Below are 18312 nucleotides of genomic sequence, written 5' to 3'. Positions count from 1 at the left end.
GCCTGCCTCTGCCAGAGTAGGGAGGAGAAGGAGAACAAAGCTTGCAGGGAGGAGTGCAGGTGCCAGAGAGAGAGGCTGAGAGACAAGATAACAAAGACAGAGAATACTTGTTATGCTTTGTAACTGTGCTGATGTGGTGTCTAGAGCCTGTTTTTGTTGGGTATTTGGGGGGCTGTACCGCCCCCTGGTGGCCACAATATATATATATATATATATATATATATATATATATATGCAATTTGAAAATTACAACACATTCACAATGGTTTATGGGTTGTTCGAACACACTCCGCGCAACACTCTGCCATTAGTCTAGTTGAAGCCAAGGTCAAATGAACATGGATACTCCACTGCAATATTGCTCCATTGCTGAACAACATGCCGTAGTGAGATATCTTTGTGCAGAGGGAGCGAAATCTTTGGAAATTAAAGAGTGAAATCTGCTGAAATTTATCAAAGGATACTGGCTCAGTATGGAGCTGTAAACAGTGTGACTCAATGAAAAGTTTATGAATGGGTAAAAAGGTGTAAAGTGGGAAGAACAACTGTAACTGATGAAAGTCAATCTGGTCGACCATAAACATTGCACACACAAGACCATATCAACATCACTGTTGCTGCACATTTGGACATCATCTATTGATCTGCACATGCCGTAATGCATGATGACTTGGGGTACCGTAAAATTTGTGCAAGATGTGTACCCAAACAGCTTACTGATCTGCACAATTGACAGCTACCACACTCATCAGCCATACTACCTGTGCTTCAGAACAGATCATCCAGCTGAAACTAAGCATGTTTGGGCCCAGCCAGTACATGGATAGGAGACCATCTAGGAAAAGCTTGGGTTGTTGCTGGAAGAGATGTTGGTGAGACTAGTGGGGGCCCTTACTCTGTGGTCTGTGTGTGGATCCCAATGCCTCAGTGCAGAGACGGGGATACTGTGCTGTAAAAATGGTGCCATCCCTCTGATAAGATGTAAAATTGAAGCCTTTACTCTACACGGTCATTAAAGATCCCTGGGAATCTTTAGAAAAGGGTATGGATTATGACAATGTATTGGCTAAATCGCCCACCATGGCCTTATCCATGGTCCCCTAATTATCCCCTGTCTCTAATTGGCTATCTCTCTCACCCCTTCACCATCTTACATTTAATGTGTGGTGAGCGTACTGGTGCAATACTGTATAGCTTCTGCTGCATCATCCTGGTGGGTGCTGCTCATTGGTGCTGGTTGAAGTGGCTCCCTACACTCAACGTAAAGTGCTTTAAGTAGTGAGAAAAGTGCTATATAAATGTAAGTAATGTATTAACTTAATTAATTAACAGCACATGGAGGTTGTGACCCAATTCTTGAAACACTATGAAAAAGATCCCAAGTATTTTGGAGTGGATTGTCACCGGAGACGGGTCCATCACCGTGATCCAGAAAGCAAGAGACAAAGCATGCAGGGGTATACTCTCCTTAGAAATTATGGGAATTCAGATATATCTGGAAAGAAAACAAAGGTAAAATTGTATGTGAACAACTAGGACTAGGACTATGAAGCTATAACACAAAGATAATGCATAAAAAGGCAATTTTCATTATTTATATTAGACTGTAATAAAAATGAGTAGCATGTTGGCACAATGATTATGTCTGTTGCCTCACAGATCCAGTCTAGAGGAGTGGAATTCTGCATCTATTTACCACCTATGTGGAGTTTGCATGTTTTCCCCATTTCCTCTGGGTATTTCAGTAACCATTCCACAACCAAAGGACCTGCATGTTTTATTAATTGGTGACTCTATACTAGCTCTGTGTGGGAATATGCATAAGTTCACACTACAAAGGCCTGGCACCCCCATTCAAATCTGTGTCCAATGCTGCCAAGATAGGTTCTGAGTTCTCAAAACCCTGAACTGAATTATTGGGGTCTGAGAACTGCTGTGTTTTCTATAATAGTCATTTCTGAAATATTTATGATGATATAAGTTATGGGTGCTCTAAATAAATTGTAATTGCTCCTTGCTTGCTTTACACAGCCCTGCAGGCAGACTAATCATTGGGCTGTGCATTAAGCCTCTATCACATAAAAGGCAGCTCATAAAAGATCTTGAAAAACAAGATAATAATAATAATGTCTCCTTTTAGTAGTAATACATACTGTGCCCTCTCCTGCCAACAATTTTTAAATTTCAAGACAATATACTATGTATTGATCTTTAAAGAAGAAACTGGCACAGCTTATGGGTCTCAGAGTATTGCTATCATCAATCTGCATATTGAATTAAAAGAAAAACAACAGTGTTTCCATGAAAGAAAACAGAAATGTGCGTTTTAATTGCATATTCAGTGCGATTAGATTTTTTACAAAATAAGTCTGGCTTTTTTCCCAGTGGTTGTAAACATTTAATTTGGTTCTTAAAGAGATTTATCCAATAAATTCACAGCCGCCTGTCTGTGTTTGTTTGTGTGTGGTTGAAGGGTGGGTTACTTTATCATGGATTACAAATGCATTAAACATGTTGCTCGGTTCTATTCTCAAAGGAGTGTAGATCACAAAACATTACCTCTGGCTCTGGGATACTTGCCAATTTCTTTTTAATTAATATATAAAACCCTGAATAAACTATTTTCAGTTAAAAAAAGCCACACAGAGTTGCTGTTTGTTCGCCAGCTGTATCGTGCTGATGGTTATGATTTAGTAATTGTAAGCAGATGCTTATTAATGCACTTTAAAAACATTTCAGGGAGAGAGAAAGACAGCGAGGGAGTGCAGTTAGGGATCATGGCCCTACTTGCTGATTTTTGCTGATATCCACACCAAACTGGATGTTGACGATGTATCATAAAGTCTTACATGTGGTAAGCACACAGCCTCATGTGTTGATATTCAAATGATCTGAAAATATTTTGTTGGGCTCATATTTTAAAAGATTTTTGATTAGAAAATAGTTTAAAATATTCAAATTAATTCATCTGTATTAGTTAGGCTAGAAGCTGCTGCCTCACAGCTCTATAGCTCATGTACCCCCTAGGGTTTACGATGTATGTCGTCCTGGATTGTCCAGCCTGTTTTTTGTGGACTAGTCATGACTCACAGTCTTGCAACATGAAGGGAACATTGAAACTACTCATGTAGCAAAGCCCATGACACAACATTTAGAAAGATCCACTTAGACAGGTCATCCACCTGTCAAGACACCGTCCTCTCTTCTGTTGATTACAGGTCTGGTCCTAAAGTGTCCCTGCCACTTTATCACCTTTTAAAGGACAAGGAGGGATGAGGAGAGTATGTTCATTATCTATAGTCTCCCAAACCAGAACTGTTTCCCAAGATATTGTTGGGTTTGAACTGAAGAGATGGAGTTGTCCTGTCAGGGAAAATATTTATTTTTTACAGCTCCACAGAAAGTAAAGTTTTACTTACAAGAATTGTCAGAGTTATGATCAGAATATAACCTTGGGTCTGTCGCATGTTGAAATATGAATTTGGTCTTGTAACAAGCTTTCTAATATTAGAACATTAGAACAATCTAGACGAGAACAGGCCATTCAACCCAACAAAGCTCGCCAGTCCTACCCACTTATTTCTTCCAAAAAAACATCAAGTTGAGTTTTGAAAGATCCCTAACCTCTTACTGTCTACCACACTATTTGGTAGCTTATTCCAAGTGTCTATCGTTCTTTGTGTAAAGAAAAACTTCCTAATGTTTGTGCGAAATTTACAAGTTTCTAACTGTGTGCCCGTGTTCTTGATGAACTCATTTTAAAATAACAGTTTCGATCCACTGTGCAAATTCCCTTCATAATTTTAAACACTTCAATCATGTCACCTCTTAATCTTCTTTTGCTTAAATTGTATAGGCTCAGCTCTTTTAATCTTTCCTCATAATTCAACCCCTGTAGCCCTGGAATCAGCCTAGTCGCTCTTCTCTGGACCTTTTCTAGTGCTTTTTGTAGCCTGGAGACCAAAACTGCATACAGTACTCAAGATGAGGCCTCACCAGTGCATTATAAAGATTGAGCATAACCTCCTTGGACTTGTACTCCACACATCGTGCTATATAACCTGACATTCTGTTAGCCTTCTTAATGGCTTCTCTTGGGAAGTCGATAGCTTAGAGTCCACTATGACTCCTAAATCCTTCTCATAAGGTGTACTCTTGATTTTCCGACCGCCCATTGTGTATTCAAACCTAACATTTTTACTTCCTATGTGTAACACTTTACTTTTACTGACATTAAATTTCATCTGCCACAAATCTGCCCAAGCCTGTATGCTATCCAAGTCCTTCTGTAATGATATAATGGATTCCAAATTATCATTTATATATATTAAAAATAGCAGCGGCCCTAGCATTGACCCCTGTGAAACACCGTTCTTAATATCTGCCAGTTCTGATGAGGTTCCTCGCACCATCACCCTCTGCTTCCTGTGTCTGAGCCAATTCTGCACCCATCTAAAAACATCACCCTGAGCTCCCACTTCTTTTAATTTGATGCCCAACCTCTCATGTGGCACCTTATCAAATGCTTTCTGAAAGTCCAGATAAATAATATCATATGCTCTACTTTGATCGTATCCTTTTGTTGCCTTCTCATAGAATTCCAACATGTTAGTAAAACACGACCTCCCTCTTCTAAACCCATGCTGACTGTTCCTAATAACTCCTGTCCTTGCCAGGTGTTGCTCAATCTTATCCTTAATAATTCCTTCCATTAATTTTCCTGTGATGCATTTTAAGCTTACTGGCCTATAGTTGCTTGGATCTTCCCTGTCACCCTTTTTATATAATGGGATGATATATGCCATTTTCCAGTCCTTCAGAATCTCTCCAGTGCGCAGTGACTTCCTAAAAATATGTGTCAAGGGTTTATATATGTAATCGCTAGCCTCCTTAAGAACTCGAGGGTAAATATTATCTGGTCCGGGTGATTTGTTTGATTTCAGCTTATTTAATCTGAGCAGCACTTCTCCCTCTACAATTTCCAAATCCCTCAGTACCTCCTTAGTAGTCCCTGTTTCAGCCAGATCAAGCATAGCTGAAAACTACTAACTATACCTAAGTCTGTTATTTATATAAAAACTAAACCAGATCCAGGACTTAACCAACTTCTATTAGCAGATGAGAACTGTACAGAATTTATATCAAAACAAATCAGTTTCTTCCAAGAGACAAATACATCCTCAGAGATCTCTGCGGGAATACTCTGGGAAACTCTAAAGGCCTTCTTAAGAGGACAGATTATTTCATATCTTTCCCACAGAAATAAATTAGAAACCAAGAAGGTATCAGAGTTAACCAGCGAAATTACTTGAATAGATCAAGAACATGCCAGGTGTCCAAGCGAGGCTCTTCATAGGAAAAGACAGGTTTTGCATTCAGAGCTCAACCTCTTAATAACCAAAGAAACTGAACAACTCATTTTTAAATCAAGACATCATTACTATGAACACAGAGAGAAAGCTAATAAACTTTTAGCTCAACAAATCCACAAGCAAGAAGATCGCAATATAATCCCAGCAATTACCAACATGAACGGAGATAAAATCATTGACCATAAAAATATAACGCACACATTTAGAGACAACTATACATCCTTATATTCTACTGAGTTCAAAGAAGACAACACACAATCTGATACATTTCTGGATACATTACAAATACCACAAATAGATACTTTTATTGCAGAGGAATTGAATAAACCTCTGGCACTATCAGAGTTACTAGATGCTATAAAGTCACTTCAGAGCGGGAAAGCAGCAGGCCCTGATGGCTGCCCTGTCGAATTTTATAAGAAATTCTCCACTCAGCTAGCTCCTCTCTTATTAGCAACATTTACAGAAGCTAGAGACAATCAAATTCTACCTCAAACTTCTCGCCAAGCATTAATCACCATCTTTCCTAAACAAAACAAGAACTTATTACAATGTTAATCATACAAACCAATTTCACTTCTGAATAATGATGTTAAGATACTCTCCAAAGTCCTAGTTAGAAGGATGGAGAATGTGCTGCCTTCGGTAATATCAGAAGATCAAACTGGATTTATTAAAGGCCGACACTTAGCTTTCAATCTCAGACACCTATTTAATGTAATATATTCACCTGCAAAGTCAGACACCCTGGAGATGTTATTATCATTTGATGCAGGAAAAGCATTTGATATGATTGAATGAAACTACCTTTTCACTATATTAGAGAAATTTGGGTTTGGCCCAAATATTTGTGCATGGATCAAAATACTGTATACCAATCCAGAAGCTTCAGTTTGTATTTCTGCAATATATAAAAATATTTTATAGTCCCTTCCTTTCAAAGATCCAAGAGGACAATGGGAAAAGGATCTCTCACTCAACATATCAGAAAAGGAGTGGAAAATAGCAATGCAGAGAATTCATTCGAGCTCCATATGCGCAAAACATACAATTATTCAACTCAAAATTTTATATCAAGCACATCTGTCTCGCTTGAAATTGTCCAAAATGTTTCCAGGGCAAGATCCAACCTGTGAACGCTGCAATCAAGCTCCAGCCTCACTGGGTCACATGTTTTGGGCCTGCACCAAATTAACATCATTCTGGACAAAATTTTTTAAGTGCCTTTCAAACAGATTGGTGTCACAATCCCTCATAATCCACTAACAGTTGTGTTTGGTGTTCTTCCAGATGGGCTTGAAGTGGAAAAGGACAAACAAACTGTGATTGCATTCACTACACTATTGGCACGCAGACTTATTTTGCTAAACTGGAAGAATCCTAACTCTCCTCTTTTAAGTCAGTGGGTAACTGATGTTTTAAATTATCTGAAATTGAAAAAAATCATATTCTCACTTAGAGGATCTGTGCAGAACTTTTTCAAAACCTGGCAGGATCTAATCAATTATATTTTAGAATAAGCTCTTAAGGTACTGCGAAAGTAGATTCTCTCCCAATTTCTTTTTCTTCTCTGTTTATCTGTATCCACCTATTAAACTCGTCAATTAATTTATTTTTACTATTGTTAAGTTTTATTCCGTTGGCCATGCTCTCTTTCTCAGGGGTGGGGGTTGATTTGTATTCAATCCTATTTTTTTGTAAAAATTGATCTGTTTGTATGGAATGATTACAATAAAATCAATAAAATTAAAAAAATAAATAAATAAAACTATAAACCAGATCCATGGTTGTTTTGAATATATTGTAAATCATTACAGTGTACTACAAAATGTTGAAATGTTATTCTCATATAAAGCACAAGCCATACATATACATAAAACAATCTGTAATCCTAAAATAACTGCACAGTTCGACACTACAGCTAATATCTTCTACAGTTAATTTCAGGTGGAACACTGTCCATTTTGAAAGGAAGCTCAGGCAAGTTATGGTGTTTATTCTGCCGGTCTCTCTCCAATACACTTTAGACATATTCCTACCAAACATTGTCTACTGGTCCAATTTAATCTGAAGTTTTGTAGGGACGCCTCATCAATGAGATGTATGAGAAGGAATCTTCACAGTCATAGAGGTTAGGGTTAGGGTTAGCACAAGCTCTGACTGCAAACAAATAACTTCAAAAGGTGAGCCCCTTCTGTAATCCCCCTAAATGAGGTGACACATAATAGATTTAAATGCAGCAGGCTATCCCAAACCCACCCTCACCCCTTCCTGCTTCCCCAAGTCATTTCAATCCTTATTTGAGTTATATAGATTCTAAATGGTACAAATAGTTAGAAAATACATACACTTACATTTAACATCCACACAATTCCATTTGGCTAAACCTAAAGAAAATACCTCCAGATTAGAGATATTTGCCTATAACCACCATTACAGTATTATTTCTCAGATGTTTTGTTGTGCACACTGTCTTCCTTTAAAGCGCATCTGTACTGCTGCCTCAAAAATGGAGTGCCATATAAAAAACTAATTTATTAAATAAAACAAGACAACACACAAAATACAAATATCTAATGTATTCATTACAGGAAACTGTAATGACCAACAAAAGTAGTGGTAACTGGGTACTTCAGGCTCAAGAGCCTTATATATTTTACTATAAAAAATGGGAGGCTGTTTCAGTCTCCTGAAAAGCCTGGCAAGGAGTTTAAGTAAACCTTTTTTCTACAAAACAACAACAACAACATTTATTTATATAGCACATTTTCATACAAAAAGTAGCTCAAAGTGCTTTACATAATGAAGAAAATAAAAATAAAAGACAAAGTAAGAAATTAAGTAATTAAAAAGAAACATGCATGGTAATTTACCTGGGTGTCTGGAAGCTTGTTGATAGCCCCCCATTTCCCCAAATCTACTATATACTATATGTGACTTTTTATATTGTAAAGAGAGATTACCTTTGGTTACAAAAGTGTGGAAAAGACATCACTTTGTTTTATTCAAGACAGTTACTTAATTCATGCCACTTAATTCTATGAAATGTAATCAATTAAAAGGATGGCAAGGTTCATAAAACTTTAAAATTATGGTGATCATACACTGCATTAGCTACAATACACAGTATATCTGTAATTTATCAAGAGCAGAATGTCATTACTTCTCACAACCTGAAATTACTGTATAGTTTACAAAAAAGACGTATTAAGAATGTGATGGCTTGGCAGACAAAAATGATATCCCCACTTTCTAGATTAATTATTATCCCATCTCTTTTATCATTGGCATGACAACCTCCTTGTTTGATTGCTTGTCTTTATTTATTCAGCCACACTTACTGCTGTATGAAAGTTTGGATTCTGACCTGCAGTCACCTTTCGTGTTCAGTTTACAGATGGACTGTTCTCAGTATTGTTAAGGTCCTGAATTTACTGTATTATGAAATCTACATAGTTTGGCAAAACCGAATGCAGATGCTCACGACTGGATATAGAATGCCCTTATTTCAAATCTCATTAGTGACAACTTGATTGAAGGGTGCTGAAAGTCAGTATTCATTTAATTGGTGACAGGAGATATTATAAGCAGGCCTTGGATTAAATCAGCAACCACAAAAGTGTCCCAAGGGACAGTGTACTGTAGTCTATTTAGCTCATCACATCTGAGGCTAAGAGGAGATTCTTTGTGGGGGACAAGTGTCAAAGAAGAGATTTATAACTTGAATCTGAATCAGAACACAGACTGGTTTAAATATGTTCAAGGAGTACGCTTTAAAGAAGATGTCTTGGTGTAGCAATTGAGACTTCAAGGGAGTAAAGACTTGTAGGTGCCACCTAAAGTGAAATAATCATATGCACATCACAGATATTAACACAAAAGAGAGAAACATCGCTTTTAAAAATACTGCTAACTTCTGCTTTATCTAAAATTCTCTATCTGAGGTATGAATCAATTTTAGTTTCAGTACCTAAATCATTGGTCCTCCACTACTTTTGAATTATTAATTCTAGTCCTTCTGGCGTGTTTCCCCAATAGAGACTGCTGAAGAATGTCCCCATAATAATGTGACACCACCCACATACTTGGCAATCAGGATGATATTGACTGGATTGTGCAGTATGCAGGGCCTGTGCCAGATATAAACCGTGGAATGTCAACCAAAAAGTTCAAATTTTGTCCATTCTGACCACAAAAACCTTTCTCACATGTTTGCATTATCATCTATATGCCTTTTCATAAAACCCTTCTGTAGGGCTCTTCAGTTTAATTTTCTAGAGGAACACTGATAATATAACATTTGATGGCCAGTGTACAAAATACCCTACTGCAATCCAGGGGTCCTATTAGTGCTCCATTGTTGGTTGCACAATGAAATCTCACTTTGATACTGTGGAATATGGAAATCTATGAATTATGACATTAATATATTACGTAGACTAATCACAATATGAACTCCGCAAACAGAAGCCACACCACCTTACACTTCTGACCAGCATCGCATAGAATAGTCACTTTTCATTACATGTACACACTTCTCTGTTGGGAAACAAAATACCAGCTATACATGAATTTTTTTCAATGATGACATTTTGATTGTTGTGTTTGATTTCTTTAAGTAAATCCAAAGTTTTATGAACAGAGAACTGTGCTGTTGTTCTTTTATTTTGGTGTACTGGCATCACAGGGTGGCAGCAGTTTTGAAAAGAAATGGAACCAGGAGAAAAAGAAAAAGTATAAGGCCAACATCCAGGAGATCAAGAATCCAGAAAACAAGCTCAGTGGGCAAAACTAAAATGGCAGTCAGGAGTTTAGCAAGAGAATCGGAAACCAGAATATACATGTAAAATTACACAAAAGAAAAGAAAAAAGATGTGGTCAAAAAGACAAAAAAAGATTTCACAGCCAGGGTTAAAAATGATACAAAAAATAATGACTTTAGAAGTTGGATCCTCACAAACTTGGACAAACCAGGAAAGGCACAACACTGACCTTTTATATTGGCCCTGTAATGTGTCGCACAGTCCTACCTAACAAAGGCAAGCAACTGTCAAAACACCTGCTTCAAAATAGAGTTGCAGGAAAACATGATTTAAATCTAACAATTTTAAAAGTATATCTTATCAAGAAACAAATGTGACTGCAGGATTCTTTGACCTCTATAGCCACTAGAGCAAGGTTTCAGTAATTTTTTGAGGCCAGCCATGACAAAAAAAACATTGGTGTATATGAAAGGTAAATATACATGTCATAGCGAATTTGTTTTGAATAATATATAGCACCATGCACATTACTGATATGTAGTTTACTCATTTTAATAACATATATTTATAAGTGTGTGAGTGGGAATGACTCTAAATCACTCACACACGCACACACACACACATACACATGGAATAATCTTACAAGCATGTCTTTGGGATGATGGAGGAAAACCAGAGGAACATCCACTCACACACAGGGAGAATGTAAAAACAGTTTGTGACTTTATGCAGGATTTGAACCCATAATGTTAGATCCATAAATCAAAAAATATAGATCTTTTTATTTACAAATCAGAAGGCGAGTAAAAACAAATAATCAGATACTAAATGCACAGCAAGATAAGCACAGCACTAACAATAATTTCCAAATCACAAAATAAGAGACAGAAACCAAAAAAAACTGAGCCAAAGCTCATAAACACTAAAACCTATACTTGAACAAGCCACTAGACTAAATGGATTTCACAAGGGCAAGAGTGTTGAAAGTTAGGGCATAGTAAGAGGCAAGCTGTCTTCTTGAATGCCCTGTGTACCATCTAGTTGGTGTTACCTGACAACAAAGACAGAAAAACAAATGACAATTTTATGGCCAGGCAATGGGCTAGACCCCAATGACAACAGTGATGAAACCAGCCACAAAAACAATTTTAAATTTTTATTTCTACACAGAAAAGAACTAATTCATGATCTAGTCATCATTCTGTTTTTACTGTAGAAGGATGCACATTTGCTATTATTTTGGTGCTTGTCTTATTAAAATCTCATAGTTGCCCTGTCTCCGCTTCTTCACAATTGTTCCACAGCGAGGAAGCATCCAAGTTTAAAAAGACTGGCCAGTGTTTTGCATTCATTTCACTTTTGAAAAATATGACACCATAAAAGATTAACATCATGGTTTTGTTTTTTTCCAAACAAGAATTAAATAAATAAATAAAATGTCTGTGGGCTCCAAAAATATAAAATTGTCAGTATGGCCTCAAATAGACCCTGATCTCATACTTGAGAATCCAGTGAACTTAGCTTGCCAAAGTGATTCGGTCTGAAAGCAACAGGAAATGATAAAATGCCATTTCCAAAGACAGCATGCAACTTCCAATGGAGTAACAGTGGAAAAAAGGAAACATATACAGCACCAACTTAAAAAAGAATGAATCAAAATGTGAGATGGCCATAACAGAAAGCTTGGCCAAATATACTGACCATTCAATCCACAGGAGACACATTACCTTGAGTTGCATTAGTGTCTCTTTCCATAGTATGTAATTATTTACAAGAGTACTTCGCTGGCCTACAGTGAAGTCTAAAAAGCTAACTAAATAACATGTTGGAACTTTGGTAGATCATAATGGCAACAAACACACTGCTAAACAATTAGAAAACTGTTTAAGAAATGCTGAATCATACTTAGTGCCATCTCTGTATCGTAGCACACTGTTTAGTGCTACTGCTTCATTGCTCCAGAGTCCTAGGTTTGAATACTGAATGTGTGGAGTATGCATGTTTGTGTATGTGTTTGGGTTTTTTTCTAGGAATATCCATGTTCCTGCCACACTTCAAAAATGAACATATGAGGTTAATTGTTAGCTTTAAATTGTTTCTATATGGCCATGCCCTGTGATGGTTCAGCACTCCAGTTCAAGGTTCATTCCAGTTCCAAAAGGTAACTTGAAATTTCTGTGAACTCAATTGGATCAAGTAGATTACACAATAGAATAATATATGGAAGATGGATGGAATCTTTAGATAAGACAGTAGCTCAATGGGAAGAATAACATGATGCCTATCACCACTACCAAAAAAAGAAAATAAAACCTACTGTGCATTCATCTCCAGTAGTGTAAAGGAAAGTATTATGGCTTTGGAAATAGCAGTGTCCTCCTTATCCTTTCCGGGAGTCCAATTGGTACATTATGCCAAACCCTGTCTAGGATATAAACTGGTACATTCTCAAAATGAGACAATATTAAAAGAGATGATTAATTTTTTATTGTAAAAACGTGTCAGTTGATATATTGTAGCAGTTTTCATATGCTGTTATATTGCTCACTCTGGTGGGTTTGTGTGATAGTTGTAGTTCAAAAATGCTAGCCTTATAGCAGAGAAACCAGGAGCTGCTTAGGAGAGCTTTAACAGGACAGCTTCAGTACTACAATGGCATTCAAAGTAACCTAGAAGTACTTTACAGTTACGTCAGTATGACATAGAAAGTAATCCTGGGTCAGTCCTTAAAACGGACTCCTAGTTCTTGCCCAAGGTGAGCCTGGAGTTGGGATCAGAATGGTGACAAGGACTCATTTGGCAGGAAGGATGTGGATATCAGTATAATGTTTGGATGAAGGGAAAAAAGATAGGAAGTATGTTCATCATGAGTTAATTTATTGTAGATGGTAATTTAGTCACCTCATGGGTGCCCAAGAGTGTTTATACTGCTGCTTAGGATTCTCAGAGAGGCAGAGTGTTTCTTATTATGTTCTATTTCCTAGTGATATCGTGATCTTCTTTCATACCCATTGTAAACAATAGACAAAACAACGTCAAATATTTGGAGCACCACCCTGGTGACCCCATGTAATTACAAATGTTGTAAGCACGAAATACACACAACAAGTTGCAGATGCATCTTTTCAGACAAGAGCTCAAAACAGAACCAATTTCAAAATGGCTGAACGTCCGATCATATAGGTTCCAGGCTGGAAGAGCCGCGTCCAGAAGGGTGAGAATTGGACGTGACATCAGTTCTGCAGAGTGAGGAAGAAACAAGGCATTTGAACACGATTTCAACCCCTGGTTCAGTGGATAATTACCATTGCCAGAGCCCTTAAGCTGTCTCCCTTGTGCAAAACCGTGACACCAACCCTTAATATTTATTTTACAAATAAATATCTATGATTTTTTACAGTATATAGGTTGGTTATTTTGTGTTTGGGGACAGCATAACAATGTCTCTGTGTTGCCACAGTACAAAATTATTAGAAACAGTTTAGAAACAGGGCTACCAAGGTGCACCTATTAGTCACTTACTACTGTGTAACAAGACTTCACAAACACATTGTTTGGTCTTAATAAGATGAAACGAAGAACTAACTGCAAAAGAAGAAAATAAAGGCTACCTAGAGTACATGTATTAGTTACTTTCTGGTATGCAATAAGATCTTAACCAAGTTTTTATTTGTGTTACATTACAAAAAGCAACTCAAATATGCAACATAGTAAACACTTAAAACCCCTATTCAAAAGTGTTTTCAGAGTTTTTAATTCGTGGAGAGAACCCAGAACTATTAACATATTACAAGTGAACATGATCAAAATGCCCATTTTACTCCCCAACACATTTTTTCAAGCACAGTTTCCTAAATGAACGAGGAAAACACTTTGGATTAGGTGGAAGCCGATCGCTGACCACACTCACACACACTAATAATCCACCAGAAAAGGAGACTTCAAATGGTGGGAAAAGACTGAAGACCCTTAAAAAGCACATGACAGCACCATGCTGTGCTCACCTCAGTTAATGTCCAATCACCTCAAATAGTGTCCAAGACCTGGGGACTAGCATCACTGTACACAGGATGTACACTGTACAATCCATCCTTCCTTACATCAATCCTCAGAAATCACTTTTGTCCACCCAAGGCACTCAGTAGCCAAGAAAGTCCATGAAAAATTGCCTACAAAGCAGGTACCAATCCTAAAAAGTGCATCAGGACATCACATTGCATATGGACAGTATATGGGCCTCCACACTTCCTTGAACTGTGCCAGTTTAGAGGTGCCAGTTTACCAGATGGGGAAAACCGGTATCTCCAGAGTAGAAAATGAATGTTTCACAAAGAAGGCACTTAAGCTAGGTGTCAAATAAACAATCTTTATTTTATGCAGTGTCCTTTTACAGTGAAATAATATCTAAAAATACTGCAGAAGTACAGTCATACCATTCAATTATTTATCATCTGGAGTACAGGTAGGTTCATGGATTTGCTTAGAGTCACAAAATGAGTCAGATGCAAGGTTTGAACCAGAAACAGTAACTCCAAGTCTAAAAGCTGAGCGATAGCATCACTAGCCACAATCCCTGTCCTCCCTCACATATATAAAATGCCTATCCATTAATTTCAAATTGAGTCTGTCCATTACAAGAAATCATTAATATTTCTGACATAAGCTTAATGGATTTTTCTTGTGTTACACAACTAAAAACCCCATTATTTTATGCTGAGAGCCTATCCAGCTTTCTTCTCTACAGTGATAAGGTGTTCATTTTTCCTTTTCCTTAGCCTTCATTATCATAACCAGAGGTATTTCTGTGGTTTCAGGCTTGAATTTCCCAGCAAACAAAAGTCTTTTAAGAGCTCAAGTACTACTGTACAAAGACATGTGAGATAGATACATAGGAAAATACTTGTGATGATTGCTATCTAAAGTCAACACTCACCAAATGTAAGAATATGCTGAAACATTGACTTGTGGTCATTTGACATTTGTAGAAATATAATAATCGCAACTCGTTCTTCTTTCAGCAGTTAAAATACTTTGTTTAATCACCTTGGTGAAGAGAAGCAAAAGGAGTCATATTGTTTTTGCTTTATAATTTTGAGAATTAGAAAACTTCTAAAACGTCACTTTAAACTTTTTTCTGTGTTAATTCTGGCTACAGTTACAATTAAGCCTACTGAATCGAAAACGTTCTTGTGTGCTCTGAAGAGTTGATCATTTGTCTTTGTGAAAAAAAAAATCTTTTGATTTTATTTCTGAAGTAAACATCTCTCAGTCAGCTTCATTAAAATCCATGCAAGGTAGCAAACAGCCAGTTTAGGAAAGAAGGCGAATGTCTGTCTTCAACCGTGTGGGTTTTTATTCTGTGCCTGGCATAACACATATTGGTGCAAATGTTGGTTAATGTGAGTTAAGAATTGGGAAACCAATTTTGGCATTAGAAAATTTTACACTTTGAAAACTTAGTTTTTGAGCATTGTTTTTATATACAAGTTTGAATTTTATTTCTTTGTTTTAAGAAAGATTAATTTTTTTTTATTCAAATTTTAAGTGTCTCACATCACCATTTTAGAAGCTGTTATGGGTAGATAATAGTTGCTAGGGGATCTCACCTGATTACTAAGGATTAAATTTGCTGCAGCATATTATGAGAGATATGGATTTGATTGATGAATAACTGTATTTACATTGTCTTGATAACAATACCCTGGCTTTGACTTATAGAATTTTTCTTTTGATTGAGTGTTGGTCTTAGTGTTTTCGCTCTGGTAAAATAACAGAAGTTTGGTGAATGACACTTTGCAATTCTTGCCTGACTATGATTACAGTGAAACCATCTGGCTTGAAAACCAACTCACAACCCTGAGAAATATTTTCAGTTCTATTTTCAGTCACAGAAAGACATCTGTGATGGTGGGCTTGACTTTTATTCCATAGAAATAAGGGAAAATGTTATACTTTCTCCCATATGTTCAGTTTTCAAGATACTAATTTACTTTGTAACCATGTACTCAGATATTACATCAAATGAGCCTTTAGATGAATTGTTGGTCATGCATCTCTTAAGAAATTACTCATTAGTAACATTTTAAATCAAATTTTGCCACACGGCTGATTGTAGTGTGAAACCCCAAAAAATGTATGCATTGTCACATCCACGTACTCAAGACTACAAGAGGGAACCCCCATCAAATGCCTTTAAATGTTATAATATAGTATAGTTTATTTTGGTAAGTATTTGCTTTGTTTTCACTGCATAAAAGCAAAAATATACTGAAGAACATTAAAACAGATCTTGTAACTTCTTTATTTTGGAACAATATGTGATGATAATTTACTCTAAAGTTGTGTGGCCGTTATAAAAAAGCACTCTCTAGTGTAGTATATTCTTAGCGGACCATGGAAGATGTAGAAGATCCTTTACTGTTTTTGTACTGTTTTTTTAATGTCCGTTTAAACTTCCTCTTCCCATTTGATTTAATTCTCTTAAGGAAGTTGTAGCTATCACCTAACCAAGCAATTAAAGCCATTGATGGACTACTTAAGTTCTTATCTTCATTTTGTTTAGTTCTGGGGATATTCTGTGCACCCAACAACATTTTTTTGTATTCTACAATATTAAAAATGAATGCTCCTCTTCCACTCTTTATTTCTAAGGCTCCCCGGTAGATTTTGCACAGATATTGACCCAGAAACATAAGGACAAACATGTGCTTTCTCTGTTCGAATTTAGCTCGATGTGATCTTTGTAAAAATGGCAGGCCAAAATTAAAGATAGGAATGTTAAAATGTGTTTCATATGCTGCAAAAAGCAGAAAGGTGCAGTGGAGATTTAAATGGAAATGGCTGCTTCCAATGGGGAAAGCCTCAGCTCCCTATGATTGTAACACACCCCTATCATTGGCTTACTTTGATTTCGACATACTTCAAGGGATGAAAAAAGTTCAAAAAGAGAAAAAAGAGTTCATACCAGCACTCAGTTGCAAATCTCTTGAAGTAAAAAGTGCAAGAAATGGACATCTCACTCGTCAGTATGTGCATCAAAACTAGTTTTTAGGATTGAAAGTGTGTAGTGCATTGTAAAAACACAAGAAATAAGAAAATGTTTTAGGTCTTCCATACTGTTTAATTCATGGAAGATGACTTTGGTTAACCCTCATAAGTTCACTATTAGCCTCTGCTACAACATACTTTCTTGTCTTGATTTGCTTACCCTTGTGTCACTGGGCTGTCTTCTGGTTCCTTGGGAATCCCTTGAACAGATCTGCTTGTGGTCAGAGTCCAGGCCTGGGAGAAAACAGAGCGATATCTTATGTTTCCTGTTTTGGACAACACTCTTCCTTGTGTTTCCTTTATTTTGGTTCTTATAAGGGCAGCAAAATGGTCACACTCGTGAAAATGTTAGATGCATTGTAATAAGTATTAAATGTTATTACCTACTGTATGTTGTGCTGAGACACTTCTGGGCTAAAATATACAGAGTGCCCTGGATTCCTGCCATACCATGCTTCAATCTAAATAATACTTTTTTTCTGATACATGACCTAGCTACAGTATATGTTGCAAAAACATATGATTAAAGTGCACCAATTTATATTGCAATTTATATATCCTTTCTATCCTGGCCTACTTATTTATTTATAAAACGAAGGCCCCCCTAATGTAAAGTTGTCAAGTGAATTTTACTTGCATACCAGGCTAGGTTAAAAGAATACGCCACCAAAAAGTCATATTGTTTTTGTATGTTCCTTACCCCGTGTAGTTTGTATTGATGGCCAAGAAAAAAAATTTCAATCTAATGTTTTCATGCATCATAGCCAGACACAAACTGGACAAAGCAGAATAATCAGGAGCCAAGGAAGGAGACTTTAAGTAGGCTGTCTATTCATCAAGCATGTATAAAGTGCCAAAAGGCATGGCCAAAGCCAGTGTGAGAAATGGCTCATCAAACGTGATGGATCAAGTAAGTAAGTTTCAGAAAAATCCCGGAAACTGGAAAATAAAAAAGCAAAGGAAAAATGAGATTTGCTGCTGTCTGTAAGGAAACCCTCTGAGGTTATGCTAATGGTAAGGTTTCTCCAATGGTGTAGTGGGATTCAAATTGGTCTTTCAATGTTATAATTATAAATTATAATATAATAGCAACAACTAAGGATTTGTTAAATTGAAATAAAGGCTGTTTT

Source organism: Erpetoichthys calabaricus, chromosome 10 (genome assembly GCF_900747795.2).
Source record: "Erpetoichthys calabaricus chromosome 10, fErpCal1.3, whole genome shotgun sequence".
NCBI classification, from domain to species: domain Eukaryota; kingdom Metazoa; phylum Chordata; class Cladistia; order Polypteriformes; family Polypteridae; genus Erpetoichthys; species Erpetoichthys calabaricus.
The sequence above is the reverse complement of the archived record's forward strand: the minus strand, read 5'-3'. Positions refer to the sequence as shown.